Here is a 25,659-nt window from a genome sequence, read left to right as displayed (position 1 = left end):
TAAAAAAAGTTGTGAGTATGGGGTTGGGGGCAGGGGTGGGGTAAAGTTAGGGGAAGGGGAGAGGGGGAGAGGGAAGGGAGAAGGGAAGGACTGGCAAGATCTTGGGGGAGTGGGAGGGTGGAGATGGAGGAAGGGCAGATGTAGAAACAGGGAAGAAGATACCAACAGTAAGGGATCCATTTTAGGGTTGGCAAGAGACTTGGCTCTAGAGGGGATCCTAAGTGTCCACGGGGATGTCCCCAGCTAGGTCCTTGGACAGCAGAGGAGAGGGTGCCTGAATTGTCCCTGCCCCCACTATCACGCTGATGATTATCTCGAATATCACCATAGAATCTTCGTCCAGCGATAGATGGAGGTAGAGACAGAGGACCCTCATCAGAACAATGAACTGAACTCCCAAGGTCCAGTTGAAAGGCAGAAGGAGGGAGAAGATGAGCAAGGAAGTCAGGACCGCAAGGGGTTGGTCCACCAACTGAGGCAGTGTGCCTGTTCTAATGGGAGCTCACCAAATCCAGCTGGACTGGGTCTGAATAAGCATGTGATCAAACCGAAACTCTCTGATTGTGGCTGACAATGGGGGCTGACTGAGAAGCCATTGATAAAGGCACTGGAACTTGTTTTTATAGCATGTTTTGGCTTTTTGGGATCCTAGTCTTTATGGAATACACAGCTCCCTAGGCCTGGGATGTTTAGGGGAGGGGCCTTGAACTTTCCACAGGGCAGGATTTCCGGCCCTCTCTCAAGCAGGGTGGGAGAGGTAGGAAGGGGTGTGGGGGAGCAGGAGGGGATTGGGAGGAGGGAAGAAAGTATAAATAATTGAATGGAAAAATAAAATTTAAAAAAATTATATTATCTTTATGAAGAAACGTCTTGTTATCATTTATTTTTAACTTTATCTTCTGTCACATGTTTTAAAGGGCTCACCATTAGGGCCCACATTGTATGATTCATATAAACAGATGTCATGAAACAAGTATCATTCAATTCTTAATACAATACAGAGATATTAACAGCACTGTTCTAGTGAGACATACGGTACGGATGAGCGAAGTTTATTCTCTGAGATCACATGTTGTCTGCATTTTTCCCACCTTACCTAAATCTCAACCATTTCTTGTCAGGACTACAGAGTTAAAGTTAGAAAGTATCTAATTTTAAATATGAAAAATAAAGTCCCAGAAATACCAGTTAAGTGATATGCCTACTTATGCTATTACTTAGTATATAATTTCTACACGTGAAAAGCACTTAATGATCCAATGTGACCAAGAGGTCGCAGGTAGGCATCATATCTTTAACAGTATTTACAAATGATGGTCTGCAGGACAACTTTAGGTCCATGACAATTTTCATTTGCATAGTTATCCACTTTTATGTATCGTTCTTAGGAAAGGCGAATAATGCAACATAACCTTTGATATTATTCTTTATTATAACATTTAATTAAAACATAGATGAACTCATTTAAAAACAATTTAGAGAAAAAGACTACATTATAATGATATACAATATAACTAGGGAAAGAAGGAAAAAAATCAGGAGGAGGAAAGGGAAAGACTCTCCATAGAAGCTGTCTTAGGGTTAACTCATACTAACATAGCTCATGCAGGAAACAAACTGTACTGATTCACAGACACACAGTTATGAGTATAACATAGTATAAATTAATGAATTCTGTGTGTGAAATAAGAACCATGGCACCCTCATCTATATGATGAGGAAGTTATCTGCCCATAGGCAGACCTTGAAATTAAAACAAGGAGAGTTATTTAAAAGATTCCAAGGTTTAATAACTGCAGGCAAGTACACAAAGTTCATCTGTCTCCAGAACAGTGCTGGACTTGACATTCCCTGGGACCTTTACAATGAAGTCCTGCCATCCAAACTCTCATATGACTTAAACTTTGTCAGATGACCAATTCACTCTCCTGGCTGATTAGTTCTGCGCACACTCAATACTGAAAAATAACATCTGACCAGATAGTCTGCCTTTTATAGAATTAGTAGCTTGGTTTGCTCCAAGCACTTATCTCATGGATATAGAATGTAACTCGGTGATGCTGTTTTCAGTTCATGTCTAATTCATGGTATGGACCAAATTATGAAAGTTTTGGCTGCGAGGCACTTTGCAAAGGTCATCCATGTGCCCTACACTCTACTGCATTGGGAAAAAATGAGTAGGGATAGTATATAAACATATCGTCTTCCTGGGGCTTTCACCTAGTCAGGCTATGAATTAAATCATGGGCTAAGTATGAAACTGTCTATGTGTAGAAAAGGCCACAAATAAGAGACCAGCTGGAAAACAGAGCCAGCCCCCAGTTCGGGAATTTTTATAAATTTGGTACAAAATCTCAAGCTGCCGGCTGTGAAATGCTATAGCCTGACAGCATAAAGTTGGGCCCAAGAACCCTGTGTCCTGAGTTTTTGATCAGGGCTGACCTTTGATCAACCAGTCATGTCTTTATTTGCTTGGCAAATAGAAATTACACAGTGACTCGCTAACTTCCCAGAAGAGCCCATGAGTCAGTCATGAATGACCTTTGCATGATGGGAACTCAATCCCAGGATCCTGGACACAAAGGAACTCGCTGTACAAAAAGAAATACTTCTCCCAAAAGAAGACAACCAACCATGAGGGGGAAGGCATGTTGTCTTTCACCTCAGTTTGAGTTCTATTGCCTTCCTTCAGTATACCCAGGAGATAATCTTTCTATTCCGGTTTGTAGTGATATTTCCTTTGTATTTTAGTAAATAAAGCTTGCCTGATGCTAAGGGCAAAGCAGTCACACTAGTCAGTCATACAGGTCAGGCTATGGTTGCACATACCTTTAATCCTAGCAGCCACACTAGTTTGCAATGGAAGTCGGGCAGTAGTGGTGCACACCTTTAATCCCAGCCCTTGAAAGGAATATAAGGCAAGATGAGACAGTTAACTAGCTCTTTTTTTCAGTATGAAGGTTTCAAAGAGGTAAGAGCTCTTAGTGGATTGGCTGATTTTGCTTTTCTGAACTTTAGGTGGAACCCCAATATCTGTCTCTGCGTTTTTGTTATTCATGCTATACTGGTCCACAAAGTGAATTGATTTACAGCCTGAGACTCTTGTCACAGATACCGTAGTGACTGAATTAAGAGACCACAACAATATGTTGTGATAACTGCCTTCTTATTTTTCTTGAAGAGAAAGTGTACAGGTAGTGTTCTGTGATCCACCAAGGTCCTGGAGACCTTGAATGTAGTGTCTCCTGCTTCCTGACCAGGCCTCTTTAGCATGCTTATGTGTGCTAATGTTACAGAATAAGGAAGAAGGGCTCCAAGAGTCTCCACAGTGATTAAAAATAAATGTATTTTTTGGCTGTGAAATAATTTTACTACTACCATTTCACAGAATACATTTTGTAAAGAGACACAAGGGTTAATTCTTACCATGTATGTTCACTTGTCTTAACATTCCTCACTAACCTGTTATTAGCAGTCATAGAAAGAAGAAAGGGACAATTGTGTTTTCCCCCGACATGTCCTTGCTCTTTGGTCCCTGAATAAGAGAAAGAATTAGGAACTGGAAAGAACTGTTTATTCTCTTCAAACACATTTCTAATAAGTATTTCCTATTTGGCAACATTTTCAGGCCAATCTAATAATATTGCTCAAAAGATGTTATCCTACCTTGACATTCTTGCTATGCAAGGAGTGCAAACCTTGACTTCTACATAGTGGGCGTGTTGTGATATCAGCAGATGGAGCAGGTGGGTAAACACATTGACACATTGATACTGTTGGAGGCAAAGCTGCTTCTTGTGGGATGAAGGGGCGCAGCAAAGTTCAAGGGGAAATAGCAGGGGATTTCCACGGAGGGCTTAGTTTAAAACAAGAGCATCTGTTTTGAATCTATTATTTATATATTTATTGGTTAATTAAAATAAAATATTGTGATATGACTAGGATCCACTGTCATTATAACAACAAAAGAAGGAAAAAGTTACAGTACTTACAAACGTCTTTTTTATTCTCGTCATGGCCAACTTTCTACTGCCTTTCCAAACCTATTTTTCCTTTGCCCCAACCCCTTTATTTTAGTTTCACTTGAGCTGAAAATCGTTTCCTTCAAAATGAAATTGTTTTGGATTTTTCCACAAATACTACCATGGTTTCAATTTTTAAATATTTGCCGTGAAAACACATACACATGCACAGACCTACAGACAGACACAGAGATGTACACATGTGCGCACATGCGCACATGCACACACACACAGATAGACATGCCGAACAGACAGAGATTCACACAGATACAGACATATACCCACAAACATATTCAGGCCCAGATGCCCGGATGTTGTCTGTTATCCAGTGTGGTGTCTTATTTCCACGACCCCTTTACAAGCAGAGGTCAGACAGAACCACAGCTATGACCAAGTTCACTGTCTTCCTAGTGTCCCTTTGTCACATGCTCAAGGGCATTTTTAAGTCCGTGGGCAAGTGTGATGGAATGTAAACGCGAGTCAGAAAGAAGAGTCAGTGTCTGAAGATTACAAAGAAGAAAAATAATTGCAAACAAACTGATGATCTATGGTTTGGAATACAACATGTCTTGTGTTTAATTACAACACTGACCTAACGGTCTCTTTTGACAAGGAAAATGCTTTGCTAGCGAATTTCTTCTAAACGTAAAATACAAACCAGTGTGAAGTTTGTTTTGATTTTGTGTTCGGTACCACAGTCTTCCTCAGGTGTTTATTTGCTTTATGTTTTCATTTTACATTTCAAGAGTCGTGCCCTGTGAGTACCACTACGCTTTCCACTGCAGTAAGCGCTGATTGGTTACGGGAACCACTTCAGCCATCCGGCAGTTACTTAAAAGCATTCCACGTAAAGCCATTCTAAAGCTGATGTAAAAAGGACGAAACCGTGAACTATGCAGGTCAGAGGAAGCAAGGCCAGGCTACACTGACTCAAAGGCCAACCACCCACTCTCGCTTCTATGGCATTTTGTGGCCTTTGGTGTTTCGGACAAGTCTGCACTTAGACGAGCTTTAAAGGACGTGACTCGAGGGTTAAATTTTTTGAAAGGAGAAGCTCGAAGGTTTCATATATTTCTATTTTACTTGCACTTTTAATCCAAATAGCTACAAAAGCCTTTCTGAAATCCAGGGTACCTTTGTGACAAGTTACTTGTGGAGAATAAAATAAAGTCTATACCTTTCAAGATGCATTTGTGAAATTTATTTCCAATTAGACTCAGCCCTCTGTTCTTTACAGGACGAAATTTGGGCCAGGGAACAGTGAATACTTCACGCTTATATAAAGTAACTAGCTGGCTGATCCGCTGGGATTGAAGAAACTTTGGTAGCTATTCATTAATTAAAAACAAAATGGTGGATTATAGGTTATTTTCTAATAATAAATATCAGATATTTCTCACGAATAGTCTTTATATAATGCTAATAATACACCAAAGCAAATAAAGTGTTTAGAAAAGAACAAATCAGAAGAAAGAGGGGAATACCTCTAAACCTATTTCAGCATGGTGAAATGCAGAAGCAGCCTCAGTGAGATTGCGCGGCAGAATTTTATGCAGGATATAAACTTGGGTTTGGGAGTGAGACATACCTAGAGGCAAAGTCTAGTTTCTGATTTCTAGTTGACCTTGGGCAAGGAATACGTGCACTTATTCATACAGCTAAAACGATCCTAACTATTCCAAGAGGTGGCTTTGAATGCCGGATGACGTCACATAACTGTCCTGAGGTGGCCTGTAAAATAATTGAATTGTTTTGACTTTCCTTTGAATTATTATGACTATGAGCGTCAGGTTGCAGTTTTCAGTGATGCACTATGCTGTCTTAAGTTCCTTGAAAGACATTCATGGGGTAGTTTAAAGACAATGGATGGATTAGGACCTGCTTCTGCTGCACTTCCATGTAAATGTCAACAGAAAGGAGAGACTTCTCAGGACTCAAAGATCGAAGGACTGAGGAAATGGTTTAATGGGTAAAGCCCTTTCTGGGCAAGCAAGGAAACCCAAGTCCACCTCCTGCCAGAACCCATGTAAAGCAGGATGTAGCGGTCTATGTCTTTAGTCCCTCTCTTCCTGCTATGATATGGAAGGTGTTGAGGCAGGAGAATCCTAGAAAGATTAGGTGCCAGGTAGTCTGGTGTATGCAGCATGGAACAATAAGAAGACCTTGTTTTTAAATAGTTGGAAAGTGAAGAGATGCATGTGAGGTAATTGTCTGTCTTCTGTGCATACACTGTCACGTGTGTATGCCAAACTTCTAACCACACACACACACACACACACACACACACACACACATACACACACACTCACTCATCTACACATGTACACATACATGTACACACTTGGGAAAATCTGGGAGAATGAACATGTGTTAAGGGAATATCTCTCCCAATCCATCTCCTTCTATTTTATTATTTTTGGGTCTCATTGTCCCTGAAAGACACAGAAGTCAAGTAGGTCCTAAGAGTTTGTTGAAGATATTCTTTGCTTAGCTTAAAGAATTTAATGTGTCTAGTACACCCATAAGAACTTATTTCAAATGACTCTTCCCTTTGCTTACTTCCTGAAAAAGAGTCTACTTTGCTTCATTGGTGGTCTGAGAGCAGTCAATAGTAACTACTATTATTTAAATACTGCTGTGTATTATTATACTCACTTATCTTCATGCTTTATCTTCCCTCAAAGGTTATTAGTTAATAAAGCACATCCCTCATGCCCATTGAACCTTTCCTGCTAGAAGGTGTTCATGGATGGAATTTGGTGATGTGTTGTCAATTAATTAGCCTTTCTTTTGCTAACATTTTTTGAATCAAAAATGTTCTGTTATAAGATGCAACATCTTTTCTGAATCGTCAATCAACTGCATATATTTTGCAACAAATAAAAGACGAAAAAGACATAAACTAAATGGTGACTCATAGCAGGATATTTTAGCCAGCAAGTCATAGGAAGCTCCAATCAAAATGACTTAAGCATTAATAATTTTAATCTGCAGATAACAATTTTACATCTCTGGGTTTGATCAAATCACTGATTCCGATCATTAGTACCTCGGTCCTTTAACACACTTTTTGGGGGCAACAGCTATTGTCCCCATACTTTCACAGAAGTAGCTCTAAAGCACGTCCACATCTCCAGGTCACACTGGCTCACATTATTCCACCCTGAAAGCTGTAGATTTTTGATCTGTCTATTTACCAGTGGACAATCGTTCTTAAAACTTACCACCGGAAGACTAGTCTTCATGCTTCTTTGGCCAGAGTTGGTCCGCATCACTTTTCCAAGGCAATCCTGGGAAGAAGAGATAAAACATCTTGTTGGATATAGTGGTTCAAATTTCAAACCACTGGAATCGGGATAAGGTCTTTCCTAGAACCTAGGCACTGGAGGAAAACATCTCCACAACACTGAGTTGCTATGAACACCAACTTCAGGACGTAAGCACCATCTATGCTCTATGCTTACTTGCATTTCTCCTTATGCCTATTCTTTTCTGGTCAGTTCTGGGCTAATGTAAGGTAAACATTTGGCCTTCATGTCTTTACTGTTTAATCTTTAAAACTAAAATGTTCTTATATTTAATTTGAAATTTTTACTTTTTGTATCTTCATGATTAGCGACCAAAACATTCATCAATTACTACTTTCTTTTCAGAAGCCTCTCAGATCAAGGGATGGAGTATTATTTGAATTGATTACAAATAAAAAAGATGGGTACTTCATAGCAGTCACATCTATGGCTGTCATTAACTATCTTTTATTCATATACAAAATCTTCCACTCTACAGAGAAATTTTTAGCTTGATAATGGGAAGAAAATTTCCTGCATAAGGTTGCTAGATTATGGGGCAAATCCTGGTTAGCACAAGCTGGCTAATAACAGTATTGTAAGTCAAGGAAGAAGATATGCCCAGCAGCGACTGATATAGTAGTCATTAAGAGCCATTAATCTTGACATTAAATATATGTCAGAAGAATAAATGAATCAAAACTGCACTAACAAAGTAATGCCAACCATAGTCTAAATGAAATGGTCAGTGTCGGCATCATGTTCTAAAGATTTAAATGGTCATATTTATAAATGAATTAAATAGATAAGTTATAAGCATATCTTATTCTCTCATAATGTAAGAGTTATATGCATGGAACCTTTGCAGATGCTCCAGAAATGTGAAGTAGCAACTGAAGACATCAGAAAAGGACCCAAAGACCCCTTCCCAAGTCTCTATGTCTGGTTGATCCCAAACCCTTAAATTTGTCTCTCTGTCTATCTCTACTCTAAGCCTGATACAGGTTGCCTTCATCTTTGTATTAGCTACTGAGACTTGGCGGGGGTGGGGAGTTCTGACTTTTTCTCTTTTTCTCCATATTGTAGCAAGGTGACAGTTTAATATATGTATGCAATTCTCAATATTCTCTGCTATTATGCCTTAGAAAATTAACCTAAGGTATGAAGAACTAGAAGGTACTTATTCAATACTGAGAGGGAAAATACAGAAATGTCCCTGAGAGCCCTTGGTCACAATGTTTTATCCACTAAACAATGTCATAGATTAAACAACTAATAACTTGGCTTAGAGGTAACCTTATTTAATATATGATTAGTTTGCTAATGGTGAGGTCATGGTGAAGAGACTGCAGTGCACATCTTGGTACCAAATATTTTCTTAGTAAGTCTTATCATTCCCTATTACATTCATGAACATCAGACAGCCTTCCAACACACAACAGAGGGCCATTTGAAAAAGAACATTTAATAAAATTTAAAAAATCAAAATGTTTGAAAATGTGGCAACATTCAAAACATCCAGGAAACACTGAAATCTGAGCACCAAAGAAGTGACACAGTGTCACCTTGCCCCATATCAACTAGTTAGACATGCATCAAGATAAACACAAAAGTGTCACAAGAATTGACTTGGGTGTTATGAATAAATACCTTGCAAGTAAGCACAGAATTTTGAAGTACAGAAGAACACGGTGGTCGTGGTTAAAATCAGTAACAGATTCTCATTTTCCACAGTAAATTGTACAATCCTAAGTCCTTCCCACATCACCGAGACTCTGCATTGTACCTCTCCAGTCTAGACGTCGGCCTCGCTCTATACATTGCCTCTTGCAAACGGTGCTTTAGCCACATAGATTTTAATCTGCTTTGTGGATATGCCAGGTTGTCACAATCTGCAGACACTCATGCTCATTTTTTAACCCCCCCTAATGAATATTTTAGTCTCTGTCTTCTGTGAGTTAATTAAAAAATCTCTTTCTAGAAGGAGTAGGAGAAGAGACACCAGAGTGTTCTCTCTTTTGTTATGGTTTGTGTCTGAAATGTGTTGCACAGTCTCCTGGGTCTGAGCATTTAATCTGCAGCCAGTGGCATTGTTTTGAGTGGTTGGGAAGACTGCAGGAAGTGGGGTTTTGCAGGAAGAAGTGGATGACTGGACTGGGAACCACTTAAGAGCTCTAACATGTCCCCAGTTCTTGTTCAGTCTCTCTCTGTTTCCAGATCCACGAAGATGTATGCATGCATGCGTTATTTACTCCCGCTGCCCTAACCACAAACCATGATGTCCTTCTTGATATGCTCTCAAATTGTGATTCCAAATCAGTTCTTTCTTCCTTAAATTGTTTCTTTTTGGCATTATTATTTCTATATTATTTTAATGCGTTTTTAACTGAAATAGAATTATATCACTTGCCCCCCTCCAAGCCCTTCTTGTTACACTCTCACAAGCTCCCCACCGTGTCCCTCCCTCTTTCAAGCTAACAGACTACTTCTATCTAATTATTGTTATGAACACATGTGTATTACAAATGCATGTAAATATGATACGGGGAGTCCATTTTTATGGGTGGTGTGTACATTGTTTCAAGGGTGAGCACTCTGCATTGGACAACTAATAGGAAGGCTCATTCCTGTCACAGACTAATTCTCTTTCTTTAAGTATTTTATTATAGTGACATGAAAAACAGCAAATGGACTCATCCTTTTTCTCTCTCTCTCTCTCTCTCTCTCTCTCTCTCTCTCTCTCTCTCTCTCTCTCTCTCTCTTCCCCGCACCACACTTTGTTCCTCCCCTTTATGCAGTCAAAATTCTTGTTCTCCTCTACAGAAAAGAATCCTCATTGATCACTGGATTTGCCAGTTCCTTGAGTTGGGACATCCAGCCCTTAAAACTTCAAGAGACAAATAGCTGCTGGGTAAACCTAATCAGAAAGGCAAACAAATAACCAAAGACAAATCAACCAGCTTCCCCTCAGAGTACCTCTTTATTTCAGAGATGATTTCCTATGCTGCTGAGCTGAAACAGGCTACCCTGCTGGCATCTCTCACAACACTCTTTTTCTATCATTAAAACTGATTAATAGCCAGGAATGTTTTATATTCTTTTAAAAAATGTCTATCATTGTCAGTGGAGTCCATGCGTGTGCAGGGAGAAACTATTCCCTTTTGATCACCAGTGTGTATTTATTCTGTGCTTTGTGCCTGGCAGCTGCAGTCTCTGGAGTATATTAAATACCCAGAAGGCATGAATGAATGAATGATGAATGAATGAATGAATGAATGAAAGGATTAATTACTTTTTACAACATAAAATAGATAACTGATACCTGAAAAAGCTCACTTAAGACAAACCATTCATCAATCCTTTACAAAGTCTAAGTGAATAAACTGGTGACGGTTGTCTGCAAAATGTAGTGTGAGGCACATACTGTGGGGCGTCAGGCATCTGCCACACAGGTATCAGTGTGGAGTGACTGTTTATCATAACTAGTAAATATCACCCCCGTTGGGTGATAGAATTTACTTGATTTCACATCCAAAAGTTTTATAACGTTGCATGCAAACTCAGTCATGGAACACATTTCTAGATGTTAAAGTAGACAGTGACAGTGATGTATAATACAATAATATTACACTGTAACCCTCTGGGAAACAATGATATTCCTATATATTGGAGGCAGCGCACAAAATTGTGCCAGAAAATATGGAAGGTATCTCTCTTTGTAATCACAGAAACTTCAAACTGCAAATTACTTCTTAATTTGTTCTCTTTATCAATCAGGATAATTTCCCCCTTTCAGTGACAATTGTAGGGGCTGGGGAGAATACAGCACAATGTCCATGCAGGTTTATGTCCCTATGAATACCTTTCGGATGCACAAGTTTTCTGTCGAAAGCAGCTATTATGACCAGGCACGCCACTGTGTGTTGATTGAATGGGAGAGCTGGTCCCTGGCCTCATGCACTTAGTATCGAGTGCCCTGTAGTGTGAGGTGATTATACATGATTACACATAATTACACATAATTATCAAATTGCAGATTGTGATATGCACTAGAAAGTAAGACAAAAGTGCGAGCAGTGAGGGTGGGGCAGGGAAAAGCAAATCCATTTCTGTTTAGAGTTATACTTGTAAGTCTTGTCAGAGCCAGGTTGAATTTAAAGCCACAAGAGAGTGTTCATTCGGAATAAGCACACTTAGAAGAGGGTGGAAGCAAAACAAAAACTTCTCACTTATACTCCAGAGAATCGTTGCTAGGCATCTCCAAGTTGTTACAGCATTCAACATTACCTTGTTTTAAAACTCCTTGAATGTGTACAACACATAAAGAAGGAAGAAGAAACCAGTCTGCCCATTTCAATAAATTGCATGGCATTACCGTTTCTACTGAAATACCTTTGCCAAAAATAATAAGTAGTGTGGATATTTTAATATCTTCAGTGAGCCTGGATTGTTAGCATGGATTTTGTGACTGTGTTAAGTGATGTACAGATTGAAATATTTTCCATTTGGTCAACAGGCCTGGAGTTTAGAGTGTCTATGTCATTTACTTTGGTGACATCGGTCTAAAGATCACAGCTGGAAAGGGAACACTCGGGGTTTTTTAAAGCATGAAGGAACTTCTTTTAGTAAAATCTAGGACAATTTGAATGTCAAAATAATTAAAATAATTAAATACTCAAAATAATTAAAGAGCATTTTTGAGAGTAAACAAATATCTAGGAATATCTCATTATAAAAATCAACAAATCAACAGGGCATAAGGAAATCTGTCTGTTACAGTAGGATGCCAATTAGTACATGGGTAGGATGCAGATAGGAAGCCGTCGATAACTATCATACTAATGACTTAGGCAAAAGTAGCGGGGACAGTCCATGAGGAGCAGAATGCTAATACTGTGTTAAAGTATTTCCCATTAAATTCGTAAAAATAAATAACAGCAGAAATTTAGTAACACACGTTCTGAATCAAACCAACGCTAAAATCATTGGTTAAACCTCAAAATGGTATCCTTTGCTTTCTCATGCACTGAGGAAAGGACAATTAGGCTTTATACCTGGAAAACTAAACTGGAATCCAACTATAAAACATCTGGATAACAGGAGAAAGCAGCAAAAAACCCAATCAATCACAATGAACAACCCATGAAACAAAATGCAACATACACTACTGAATTCATCTAGACCAGAAATATATTATTTAATGAATAGCATTGAAGTTTGAAAAAGATTTGAGGAATAGATAACGCAAAGAAATCCTCTTGGTTTATGTTTTGGGCGGCACTGGGATCAAATTTACAAACTTGAATTCTGCTACTGAGTTATACATCCTCAAATCAGCTACTGTCTTGATTTTGTTCAGTGTTATGTGATTTTTAAGAAAGCTGTTGCAAGACTGGGACCTTTGCCTGCCTTACCTCTGCTCCTACTTGCTGTAAGTAGTCCATGTGAGACTGAAGCACTAGTTAAGAATTGGTTAAGAACCATGACTTCTTGCGGCAACTCCTTTGTGACTTCTTTGGCTTCTGCCAAGCAGTGCTCTGACCCCAGAAGCTCTAACCCTGCACCTGAAACAGACTTGCATTCCCAGTTCTGATCCATGAATGCCTGGCCTGAGCTCCTACCAGTAACCTCACAGCCTGTGACTGCCTGCAAGCTCTGGGTTCCTTGAGATTCTTCCCAACTCAAGCCATCTCCATATGTGAGTATGTAGCTCTTAAGTAATTAACTAAATTTGTTAGTAATACTAAGTCTCAGGTGATTCAGGTACTGATCTAGGACCTGTCTTATTACCACAACTGCAACACCTGCTGGCCAAACAAGATTATTACACCTACAACAATTTTCTGAAAATTATAACAGAGGTAATTTAACAAATTAATTAATTAAAAAATTGTAAACCAACCCCAAGATAATTGCAGAAAATATCACCATCCAGGTATTTTAACAACCTCCTTGTTTCTACTATGAATGGAATTCTGCAAGAGCTATATGACCTACCTGGTACATATATTTTTGTGGTCATGGCAGCTATTAGTTTTGTTCTTCATATTATATCCTTAAAGAAATGGTTTGATAACAGAATCTAGAATGAGAAAATTTTAGGAATGATGCAGTCTTCAGTTGAAAGAATTCATACTATTGAAAATGATAGCCTTAATTTGACAGGCAAAATTCAATTTATGTCAATGGTTATGATACATTATAAAATGTTACTGAGAGATTATCTGAAAGAATTCATACTGTTGAAATTGACAATCATAATCTGTTAAAAAGTTATGATAAGCTAGAAGATAAAATATCCCTCTAGAAAGGCAATCTACATGCCATTAAAATAATATCTAAGGATGAGAAGACATCATTAATGGAAAAATTTAAAACCTTGAAATCACATGTGCAGAACGAGAACCAGAAATTAAGTGATTTGATGAAAACATCAGAAAATAATCACTGGTCAAGAGATTTAGACTTTAGAAAAGACAGTGATAAAAAAGATTTGAGTTGACTGAGGAACTTGTCAGAACTAGTAAGCAAGGAGAGGAGGTACAGGCAAAAGATTTAGTATCACCAGTTCCTCTCAGAGTCAGAGATACTTAACAAGGGTTTTAGCTACTTATCCTGTTAGGACCTCTGAAAAGCCAGCAAATACTCAATACCCATATGGATATACAGATGTAAATGGAAATCTATAGGTATGAAAGATCTAAAAGAAATTAAGCAAACAGTAGTACCTTATGGCATGCATTCACCATATGTTGGGGGATTGATAAAGACATGGACTTCAAACAATAAGGCTACTCTACATGATTGGCTTCAATTACTCTCAGTGATGCTAGAAGATCGGTCAGTTACAGTCAAAGTGTTATTGCAGAGAGGAGGCTAATGCTCTGAAATATCAAGGTAGAATCAAAGGATTCCAGGTTTCACAAGATCAAATTCTTGGTGAGGGCCATTATGCGGGTCTACAGAATCAAGCTATTTACAATGAACACATCTTGTCCCTATGCCATACAACAGTAATAAATGCTTGGGACAGGATTCAAGAACTAGGAAGAATTGAAGCATATACTTAGGTCATATAAGGCCAAAGAGAACCCTTTAATGATTTTTTACAATGATTAACTAAAGCTGTACAAATAGGGGTAACAGATATAGAAGCTAGACAAGTACTTATTGAATCTCTGGCTTTTGAAAATGCCAACTTAGAATGCAAAAAGCTACTTGAGCTTTTAAAAGTTAAATCATAACCAATGGATAATGTTGACTATAATACTGAGACTTGGGTAGGAGAAGCAATTTCCAAAGACATCAAAATACCAAATGTTTTAATTGTGGTAGAATAGGGCATCTGAGAATGGATTGTAGATTAGGCATTCCTAGAAATATTTTTCTCTGGGAATGACAAAAATAAAAGGTCTCAATCTTCTGGATTATGTAGAAGATACAGTAAAGGCCAACATTTGACTAATCAATGTAGATCTACAAGGGACAAACAAGGCAACCCACTAACATTGGAAACTCCTTGGGGTGCCTGTCACAGACCCCCAGGTCAAGTGTGGTCCAGTTATTCCCAGTCACTGTGGAAGACATACCTCCTCAGAAAAATAAGAAAATCCAGTGCCCATTGTAAAAGAACCATATTGCTCTGGATGATAGAATAAACACGGAGGAGGATCAAAAAATTATAGCAAAAAATATGAAATGTATTTTTTTGGTAGACTTCTATAAATTGTCGAAGACCAAAACTGAAAGCACAAATAAATTACATTGTAATTGAAGGATTTTTGGACACGGGTGCAGATGAAACTATTTTTACTCAAGAATCTTGGCATCTGAATTGGCCTCTTCAGGAGACAGATGCTCAGTCTTCAGGAATTTAAACTCTATATCAAGTTAAACAAAGCATGAGATGACTTGAATACACAGAACCAGACGGACAGAGAGGAAGACTAAGTACATATGTGGCTAATATAGCAGTAAATCTATGGGGTTGTGATCTTTTGCAGCAATGGAATGCCCATATTAACATTCTTGCAGTTCCAGAAACTCATGTTTCTGGGAAGGATAATAGAAGGTATTATTTTTTAAAAAAGTTACCAGCCATTTTTTTTGTAAAAAAAAAATACAGAACAACTAGCAAACCTTCAGAGATACCACTGGCCCTACCTTCAAAATGGTTAACTAAGAAACCTACATGGGTTATGCTCAGCATATTAAAGAATCAACCAGCCCTTGGAATTCTCCTGTATTTGCTGTTAAAAAATAAATTTGGAAAATGAAGAATAGTTACATATTTAAAAGCAGTTAATAAGGTAATTCAACCAATGAGTCCTCTATAATTTAGAATTCCTTTGCCATTCCTTATTGCCTAAAGAATGACCTCTTACAGTTACTGATTTAAAAAATTATTTCTTCACTATATATTTATATGAAAAATACAGAGAAAAATTTGCCATTAATTTTCAGTCTACTAAAAGATATCAATAGAACGTCTTCCCACAGGTAATGTTAAATAGCCTACCTTGTGCCAATATTTTGTACAACAGCCACTGGAAATAACCTGGAAACAATTTCCTGAATGCAAAGTTTACCATTACATGGATGACGTCTTGCTATCTGATTCAAATGTAGATATTTTAGAAACAATGTTTGAAGAAGTAAAGAAAGTTTTGCCTAAATGGGGATTATAAATTCTCTTGAAAAAAATACAAATAAGAGATTCCATCAGTTATCTTAGTTATAAAATGTATTTATAGAAAATTAGAACACAAAAGGTGCAAATTAAGAGAGACTGATTGCAGACTCTTAATGGCTTCCAAAGATTGCCGGTAGACATTGCCAAACTAGGTCCCATTTCTGGGATAACACCTGATCAAATAATTCATTTAAAAATAAACTTCATATGGGGAAAAGATTTAAATATTCCCAGGAATTAACAGCCAAAGCTGAGAAAGAATTGACTTTTCTCAAATCAAACTTACAGGAGGCACCTGTAGATCATGTGGCTCTGAAAATTAACTGTATTCTGTTCATAATACCCTCCAAATATTCTTCTACATGAATTTTAATGCAGAGGGAAGATATTATCTTAGAATGGATCTTTTTATCACATAAACTGAGTAAAAATTTAAATATGATGTGGAAAAGATCTCTGAATTAATTATAAAAGGAGAACTGAGACTTTGCCAATTAGCAGGAATAAAGCCAGGAGAAATTATGGTACTTTTTACTAATGATGAAATTAAAAAATATGGGAAGGCAAAGAACCCTGGCAAAGAGCTTGTACTAATTTTGGGGGGAGAGACTAATAACAACTCTCTCAAAAGCAATAGAATTAACTGTATAAAGCCCTAACTGGATTCTTCACTACATTGTACATGACACACCAATAACTGGAACAAATAAATCAGGAAAGGCAGGTTACAAATCAGAAGATTTAAGTAAAGTGGAACAACGGTGTTCCTTCTGTTTGTGTGTTGCTTTTATTGGTTAATAAATAAAGAAACTGCCTTGGCCTTTTGATAGGGAAGAACTTGGATAGGTGGGGAAAACAGAACTGAATGCTGGGAGGAAGAAAGTAGGGTCAGAGAGAAGCCATGGATCCTCTGCCTGAGAAAGACACCAGATAGACTCTCCAGTAAGCCACAACCACATGGTAATACACAGGTGAATAGAAATGGATTAAATTAAGATGAAAGAATTAGCCAATAAGAAACTAGAGCTAATGACCAAGCAGTATTTTAATGAATACAGTTTCTGTGTGGTTATTTCAGGTATAAGCTAGGCAGGCAACCAGGACAAACAAGGGGCCTGTTTCTTACAAAAGAACAAAGTCCTTAAAATTCTGGCCAAAAGTCAGAACTATATGTTGTTCTCTTGGTACTAAAGGATATTAAGGAGCCTCTCAATATAGTTACTCATTCACAATATGCAGAAAGAGTTGTCTTGCATATTGAAATCACTGAATTTATAACAGATGATACAGAATTGACTTCATTATTTATTCAGGCTCAGGATATAATCAGGAATAGATTTTATTCCATATTCATAAAACACATATCCAATACAGGTCTGCCAGGTCCTCTAGCACAAGGTAAACAGAAATTTATCAATTATTGATTGGAAATATGCTTAAGGCTTCTGAATGTCATAAAAACATCATTTCAATAGCAAAGGCTTAAAAAAAGACTTTTCTATTACATGACAGCAAACTAAGAAGCTTATAAGGAGATGCCTTACTTCTTTATATAGTCAAACACCACTGCCTGCAGGAAGTAATCCAAAGGGTACTCAAAGGATTGAAATCTGGCAGATGGATGTGTTCCTCTTTGTAAAGTTTAGAAAATTAAAATATATACACCACACCATTGATACCTATTCAGGTTTTCGATGGGTAACTGTATTGAGTTAGAAAAAAGGCTGATGTGGCAATCATACATTTATTAGAAGTTATGACCATCATGAGTATACCTAAGCAAATAAAGACAGATAATGGTCCAGCATATGTCTCTAAAACCATGAAACAGCTTTTTACTTATTATAGTATAAAGCATATTACAGATATACTACAGGATCCTACAGGACAGGCAGTTATAGAAGGATCAAAACAAACTATAAAGGATACATTAAACAAATAGAAAGGTATAAAAAATAACTCAGAAATAGATTGCATAATTAACCTTGAATTTTCTTAATGCTAATGAGAAATGAACAATAGCAGCAGAGAGGCATTGGATAATAGAAAACAAATTCTGAATTAATTCAGCTGGTGTATTTCAAGGATGTGTTGACATCAGAATGGATACCAGATGTGCTACATTGAGGAAGGGGTTTCGCTCTTGTTTCCATAGATGAAGAAAAGTTATGGATACCATCAAAGTTAACCAAGATTCAGTTTGAAAAGGAGAAACCTGCCAAAAAGTGGAAATGACAGCTCATCCACAGAGGAGACAATCCTTCAGGTTTTAAGGAAATTTCATAAAGATTGGGGCAGGGTTCTGTTCTTGTCTTTGCAGGAAAGTATCCATTTTCAAAAAAGTCCTTGGACTTCTAGATGCTTAAAGAAGAAAAGATAGCTATAAGCTAAAAGATAGAAAAGGAAAAAAAAGAATCACCAAACAAAGAGAAATCTGACTTATGATATCAACATCCTGTGCAGGGTAATATCTTATTGACATACATATAACAGCAGCCATCATTTACTAAAAATAAAACCTGGCTTTGGAGTTGAACAGTGGCTATCCTTCTCTAAACCCAAGCATATTATTAAATGAAAAATTCAGAGTTTGTGTCTCATATCAAAAAGCACCTGGTATGAGAGAGAAGGAAGGTAAAATTTAGAGACTACTATTATCAATACTCTCAAAAAATTTACTTCTCCCTATACCTATTTTTTGTCTCTATGGTACCTTTTGTTGAATATATATATATATATATATATATATATATATATATACATATATACAAATGTATATATATATGAATATTGCTTATATTTTCAAAAATGAACAATAAATTTTCATGCAGTAATCTTTGAAGTTTTCAGGAAGAAGATGGGTCCCCAGAACAACGATTACACCTAGTTGATATAATGTCATACTGGTGAATTAGGAACAGAGAGATGGGCAGAGTTAAGAGTGTTTCTGGTCTTGCAGACACATGGGGATATTTTCATAGACCTACCTTGAGGAAAACCAGGGCCATCGATCTGCTTTTGTGCATGCTCCACCCAGGGATCCCTGAGATATGCAAGTCTACACTCAAGCATTCGACTAGGTATAGAGCCCAGGGCACCATAGATTCTTTTGAGCTAGACTGTGAGTCCAAGAGCTGTTATCAGCATGCAGATGGTCCTGGGTTCTATAAGGAGGGCTGAGCAAACCATGGAAATTAAGGCAGTAAATAGCTCCCCTTCATGGCCTCTGCATCAGCTGCTGTCTCCAGGGTCCTACCATGTTAGAGTTCCTTTCCTGACATACTTCAGTGGTAAACATCAATGCTAAAGTGCAAACCAAATAAACCCTTTCCTCCCCAACTTGTTTTATGGTCATGGAGTTTCATCCCAGCAATAGAAATCCTAACTAAGGCACATTTATAACATATAATAACAATATATAATATGATAAATTATAAACAATTTATTAAATATCATACATAATATACATATCATACATGTAATTAAATATACATCTATATCATATATAATCATAAATTATCAGGCATATAATACATTGTATATAATGCACCATACATGTACAATATACAATAAAAATATACATATACGATAAATACAATATATCATATATGAATATAAATACACACACCCATATATATGATTCTAATCTTCACTAAGGAAAAATGCTTTAAAAGTTTCTGGAGCACTTTTTGTATGAAGGTATCTGCCTGATTCTGTCAAATGATAATGCCATATTTCATGTACCATAAACATATTATATAGATATGTATGTATATAAACTTTTTAAATGCAAATGTGATAAAAGAAACAAAAACTCTGAGGTAACTGGCACACTGAGCATTTGTTTTATATTTTTTCTCTTTCTAATATATATGTTTAATTTTGCATACAGAAATGTTCATAACTGTCCTTTTTTATATGTGTCATAAACAGCCTTGTATTGCATATTACATTAAATTGTAATTTCATGGACATGTTTCCTTAATATTGTACTTTATGAATATAATGTACTTAATATGATCATCTATCTATAATGGGATATTTTTGTTTTTATAAATTCCTATATCTTAAAATCATGCTGCAAACAGTTTATTAATATCAAAATTTTTAAATATCCGTACAGCATAAAATTCTGGTTGAAGTGGAGTTTTGAGGTGTGCACATTTTTAGCCTTTTTACAGAATGCTAACAAATACTTTCCTTTTCTTCTCTTGGGAAATAAATCTCCCCATTTCTTTTATTTCTCTCTGTTATCTCTACTACATTCTCAGAATATGTCACATGACCAATTCTCTATTTCTTCACATATAATAATTGTCTTTTTTATATGAGTTTCTTAATGTTTGTCAATAATCACACACTTTCCATTCCAAGAGTTGTGATGGGAGCTGGGACCATCGAGCACAGCGCTTTTTAAAGAATCTTTTTTTCCAAGATTCCCTAAATGTTTATCCTTTTATGAAATATATATGTGTTTTTATTAAATATATATGTATATATGTTTATATACATATGGAAACACATATAAAAACATGGTTTTCTCCATATAATAAAGATATTATGAGGTAATGACACAATCTAATAATATAAATTAATTTTTATATCCCAAGTGGGATAAAGTATTTAAATCTAGTCTTTGATATAAGATGAAAATGGAAGTTAGAATAAAGAGTGCAAATAAGGTAAGGAATTGTTAATTATTAATGTTTATGCTTTCCCCCAAGTTTTAAAGATATGAGTTGCCATTGCTACTAAAATTAATGTTATTTTTTTTTTTGGTTTTGGTTTTTGAGGCAGTGTTTACTTTTTATCTTTGGGGTCTGTCCTGGAACTAGCTCTTATAGACCAGGCTGGCCTCAAACTCACAGAGATCCACCTGCCTCTGCCTCCCGAGTGTTAGGATTAAAGGCATGTTCCACTGCCACCTGGCTAATATGTTATTCCTTACTATAAATAGATTGAAAGCATTTCTATTGTAAAACATATGCATTAGCTTTATGAAATATCTGTGAAATTGTAAAATGTATTAAATACTTTTCAAAAGGAAAGGAAAAGATACCACATCTGCAAGAAGGACTTTAAGACACAAAGGCATCTTGGCTACCTAATCTATGCAAAGCAACTGTGAGCCCAGATTCCAATATTTTCATACAAATTATAACAGGATTTTCAGAAACCTGATTAGTTTGCATTATAGAATTTTATGTTAATTTATCATGCAAAAGCATAGCAATTGAGCTGTGCTCAGAAGCACGTTTCACAACTAGAAAAAAATTGAAAATAATAGAAAAGGCCTAATAACATCTGCTAAAACCATTTGACTCTTGGTCTCAGGCAAAAGCTTTTAAAAGGTTAATGTCACATTTACTGCAAACATATGACTGCAGGGGGGAAAATATTGGGTTTTTTTTAGGTTCACTATGCATGCATTAACCATCTAGTGATAAAAGCCACACTAGATCATTCAAAGAAACTGGCAATTTTCTTAAGTGCCCTTTAACAGGAGGAGATGGATCTACATAGAACTGTGAAAAGAGGTAAATTCATTCTTGTTTACCCACCAACGAGGGCCAGCATCCTAAAAAGACACACTGTTAATGATACATATGAAGGCATTTGATCAGCTGTCTCCCAGGAATGTTGGGAACTAAAGGGATGTATCAACAGACCACTTGTTCTTTTTATCACATTATACAATCTGTTACATATTCTTTCTCATCGAAGAAAGAAAAAAATGAGATGTATTCATTTCTTAGACCCTGATTTTTTTAGAATCTACATTTGAATATTTCGGCTTCTATTTAATAATATGGGGGGGCAACCCTTTCAGAAGACAAGGTCATCCTTAAAGGGAAGTTCAAGGTGCACTAACACCATTTGCCACTGTAGCAATACAACAGGAAGGGTCTAAGGAGCAGAAATTACATGCTCAGTTAGATGCTCAGTTTAGAAGCAATGTGTTCTAAACCTGTGGCTACTGGCTTTCACTTAATGATGGAAATTTTCTTGCAGTATACTGCAGTTCTGTAACTCTGTTGTCCATTCAGTGCTACTGAGCTTGTGCATATTCCAACAGCAGGGAACGGTGGGTGTGGCCTGGCGTAACTGCACCGTAACTTGGTTTGTGATTGGCACTCAGGAGTATGCCCATCACTCCTCTGCTTGGGCTCTATTGGCGGGCCATTTCTTAACTTCATCTTCTGTGCAATGTCTAGACAAACTATCCATAATCCATATATCTGCATTTGTAGAAACCAGATATTTTACCTGATACTTGAAAAAATGATTTTTTTTTTGCTTTTTCAACACTTTTGTAAGTGAAACTCAATCATAAAACTTAAATGTGGCCAGAAAGTAAATTCTAAGAAAATGATGAATGGATAATCTCCAGAAAGCCAATAAAACCTATACTTAATATACATATAATGTCACATTATAAAGGGCTGAGTTAATTAAAGTCAAACCTGCTTTGAGAAAGTATGCCTATGCCTATGATTATGATATGTAGGTAATATAATGGGAAACAAATAGCAAATAAACCTAGCACAAAATTTAACCCCACCATTAGGTCCTGACTAGCAGGCCTTCCTTTCCTTTTCCTGTAAATCAACCAAGAAGAGAATTTCCTGAAAATGCTCTAAGGTTGGGAGTGAGGTTGGGTAGTTGATAGGTTAGCTTGTGATGTTAAGTTTGGGCTGTAGATGCTGTGTGATTTCCTCCTTGGTCCCATTGCTGACATAGACAGTTGTTCCTAACTCAGTCATTGTTTTTTAGTACAGGTTTTTTATTTAATTTTATTTTTATTTTACATACCAACCCCAGTATACCTATTGCTAGTATTGTATACCTATTGCTTGCTAATACCTATTATATTATATTCCTTAAGCTAATATTCCTTTATTTGGCTACTTCCTTCTCCTGTGGCTGACTACCAAGGTCTGGTAATCAAAGTACTGAATTCCAGTAATAAAAGCCCCTTTGTCTCACCTAGTTAACATGCCCAATTGAAAGTAAGAACCTCATCCTAACATGGGGTTTCTATTCTTATCTTTATAGACTGCCATTTTCCTATTGGTCTGTCTCCTCCCTATCCAGAGGCATTCCTTCTCTCTCCAGGACAAATTTCCTTCCCCTTCTCCCTTGTTCCCTTCCTCTTCTCTCTCATCCTCTACCTCCTGTCCTTGCCTCTTATTCCCTAGACTTTGTCCCTCTAGGGCAAATAAATCTCCTTTATGCTGAAAACTTGGTCTTGGACTAGTATAGCCATCAAATGTATGGTTTTATAGTTTGTTTTCTGCCACATTTTATTTTTTCATATCAACTCAAGTATATAAATTCTGAAAATAAGACTAAATATTTACTTTAATAAATATTCCATCAGTATGGTATGTTTTCCTCCCCATTACGGATCTCAAACAATTAACTTTAAAGTAAAATACCAATTAATTCAGAGTCAACATTAGGCTATCACTTTGTATAGAACTATGCAATACACGTTGACATATTAAGTACATAAACATATTTAAAGTTATCATAATTGATTGATTAGGCATTTAATCTCAAATGCTAGCACTTCAATTTCAAACTACCACAGCATTTTATGATGTGTGTCAAACTCATTTGTCCTGCTATATGTTAAGTTATAGGGCAAATATACATTATGAACCAAGTTGAAAAGGCCTCCAATGCGCAGAAAGCTAAAGTCCTGACTCTCGTAGGAAGTCTCCACGCCATTAGTCACCCATTTCCATTTGTTTTATTTTGCAACAGATAAAAGCCAGGGTGGTTAATTCATCTTCCTTTTTGTCTCAGGTACCAGGCAATCACAATATTAACAACTTATATATTTTGGTACACCTTATTTAATTTGCATGGGCAGTTAGACATATCAGCACGTTGGAAGGCCTTTTTTTCATAATTTTGTCTATGGGAACACTGTTGCATAAATCGTCTGCACTGGAGGTAGCCATGGGTGAAATGGCCTTTCTTATTAAATGTCACAAGATTTAATGTCACAGTATAATTGGGATGGAAGGATAATTGCACCAGGCTCAACATGCCTTTTTCTGCTAACACATTATTAATCCACAGGAGTGTTAAAATATGTTCAATAAAGGCGCCATTCACATGGAAATTGTTGGCACTTGCTAAAAATTACACTATTTCATTGCTCGGCCTTGAGAATTTCACAGCAAGTGTGATTTTCAAATGAAATTAGAGTAGAAATCCATACTGAAAAAAATTCCACATTTTTCTCAAAATATGTTTGTAAAGGATTGAAAATGTTCTTATGCCTGAGGCAACCAATGCATTCTAATATTTAAAGTCAGAGTTCATGAAAGCAATGCCAATTCTGATCATTGTCTCAGATTGGCTACTATTTCTCTTCTACAAAGGCACACACACACACACACACACACACACACACACACGTAGAGATAGAAAGAGAGAGAGATACAGAGACACAGAAACACATACACACACACACACACACACACACACATGCACGCACACAGGCACTCACATGCGTGGCAGGGGGAGCGGGGGGATGCACAACTTACTGGACGTTCATGCTGTGTTTACTAGCAGTAAAGGAAACAAATAACAAAGCGAAAGGAATCCTACAGTATTTCAGACAGGCTTATTTAACACTGTCAGTGCTTCAAACTCACCAATAATTAATTAGCTAACATCTAATTAACTCCATCGATGTGCCCATTCCCAAACATTGAAGAATTCATACCCACACATCTTATGAAATCACCACCTTGACCCCACTGTAGGACAACTTCTCCACGTACATGCCTTCATGTGCAATATGCCACTCCACACACCTTCGACTACATGAGAACGCTGGTCACTTTCAGAAAATGGTGGATCAAGATCCTACCCCTTTAAAATGTAGAATTTACAATATTTTTATCGCAATATTTTCCTGCTAGGAGTTCCAGCAACTGTGCAACTGCCACTTCCATCCTTCCCACTTGTTGTTCTTACAACAGAATTCAGTTCTTGAAATACTCGACATTCCCCCCAATCCCTTTAAAGGATAAGCCAAATCACAGCAGTGATTTTAATCTTTCTTAACAAGGGAACTAGAACTTCTAACAGTTCCACTTTGGTTATGTCTCTCCTAAGATATAGTGATTGACTTGATCTATCTGGTGGAATAATAAAGTAGAAGAGATATCCACTCAATCAGCTGTTTATTTAGAAAAAAACCCTATGTTTAATGGGATGCTAATTTTTGAAGACAGCTTTCACAGCTTTTTAAGGACAAACTTTGACATGGAGTACTAGAGGAAATTCTAATGAAGGATTTTTATGGGACTCATCTTTCATGGGCTTTAAGGTGTTAGATGGCCATGCAAATTTTATAGTACAACTTGTTTGGACTTAATTTACTTTTAATAATAGTAATTTTCAGTTCAGCTAGGCACCTTCCCTATAGATTTCTTTCAATTAAGAATATTTGATCAGACCAGAAGGCGACATAATTGAAAAACTTGGAGCAAATGATCTACCCTAACCTTGGTCAGTAACTTCACAAATGACAACTCAACATACCCAACCGTAGAGAAACACTAGAAGAGGCATAGACTTAGGGCAGAAAATTTGTGCCATATAATCATCCGATCATGCTAGGATTAGGTAAGTT

The 25,659-nt window shown here is 36.9% G+C and overlaps 1 protein-coding gene across 1 annotated transcript in view; it reads right to left on the bottom strand.

Moving 5' to 3' along the window:
- The window catches only part of B3galt1 (beta-1,3-galactosyltransferase 1), a 517,332-nt gene that overhangs the window by 219,274 nt on the left and 272,399 nt on the right, over nt 1-25,659 (bottom strand). The window contains exon 3 of the mRNA XM_085681008.2: nt 7,247-7,312. The gene's annotated coding sequence lies outside the window, so the exon portion shown is untranslated. The remainder of the gene's footprint in view (nt 1-7,246; nt 7,313-25,659) is intronic.

The sequence above is a fragment of the Myodes glareolus genome, chromosome 21 (genome assembly GCF_982192425.1).
Source record: "Myodes glareolus chromosome 21, mMyoGla1.1, whole genome shotgun sequence".
In the NCBI taxonomy this organism is placed as follows: Eukaryota; Metazoa; Chordata; class Mammalia; order Rodentia; family Cricetidae; genus Myodes; species Myodes glareolus.
This window is presented reverse-complemented; position numbering and strand designations above follow the sequence as displayed.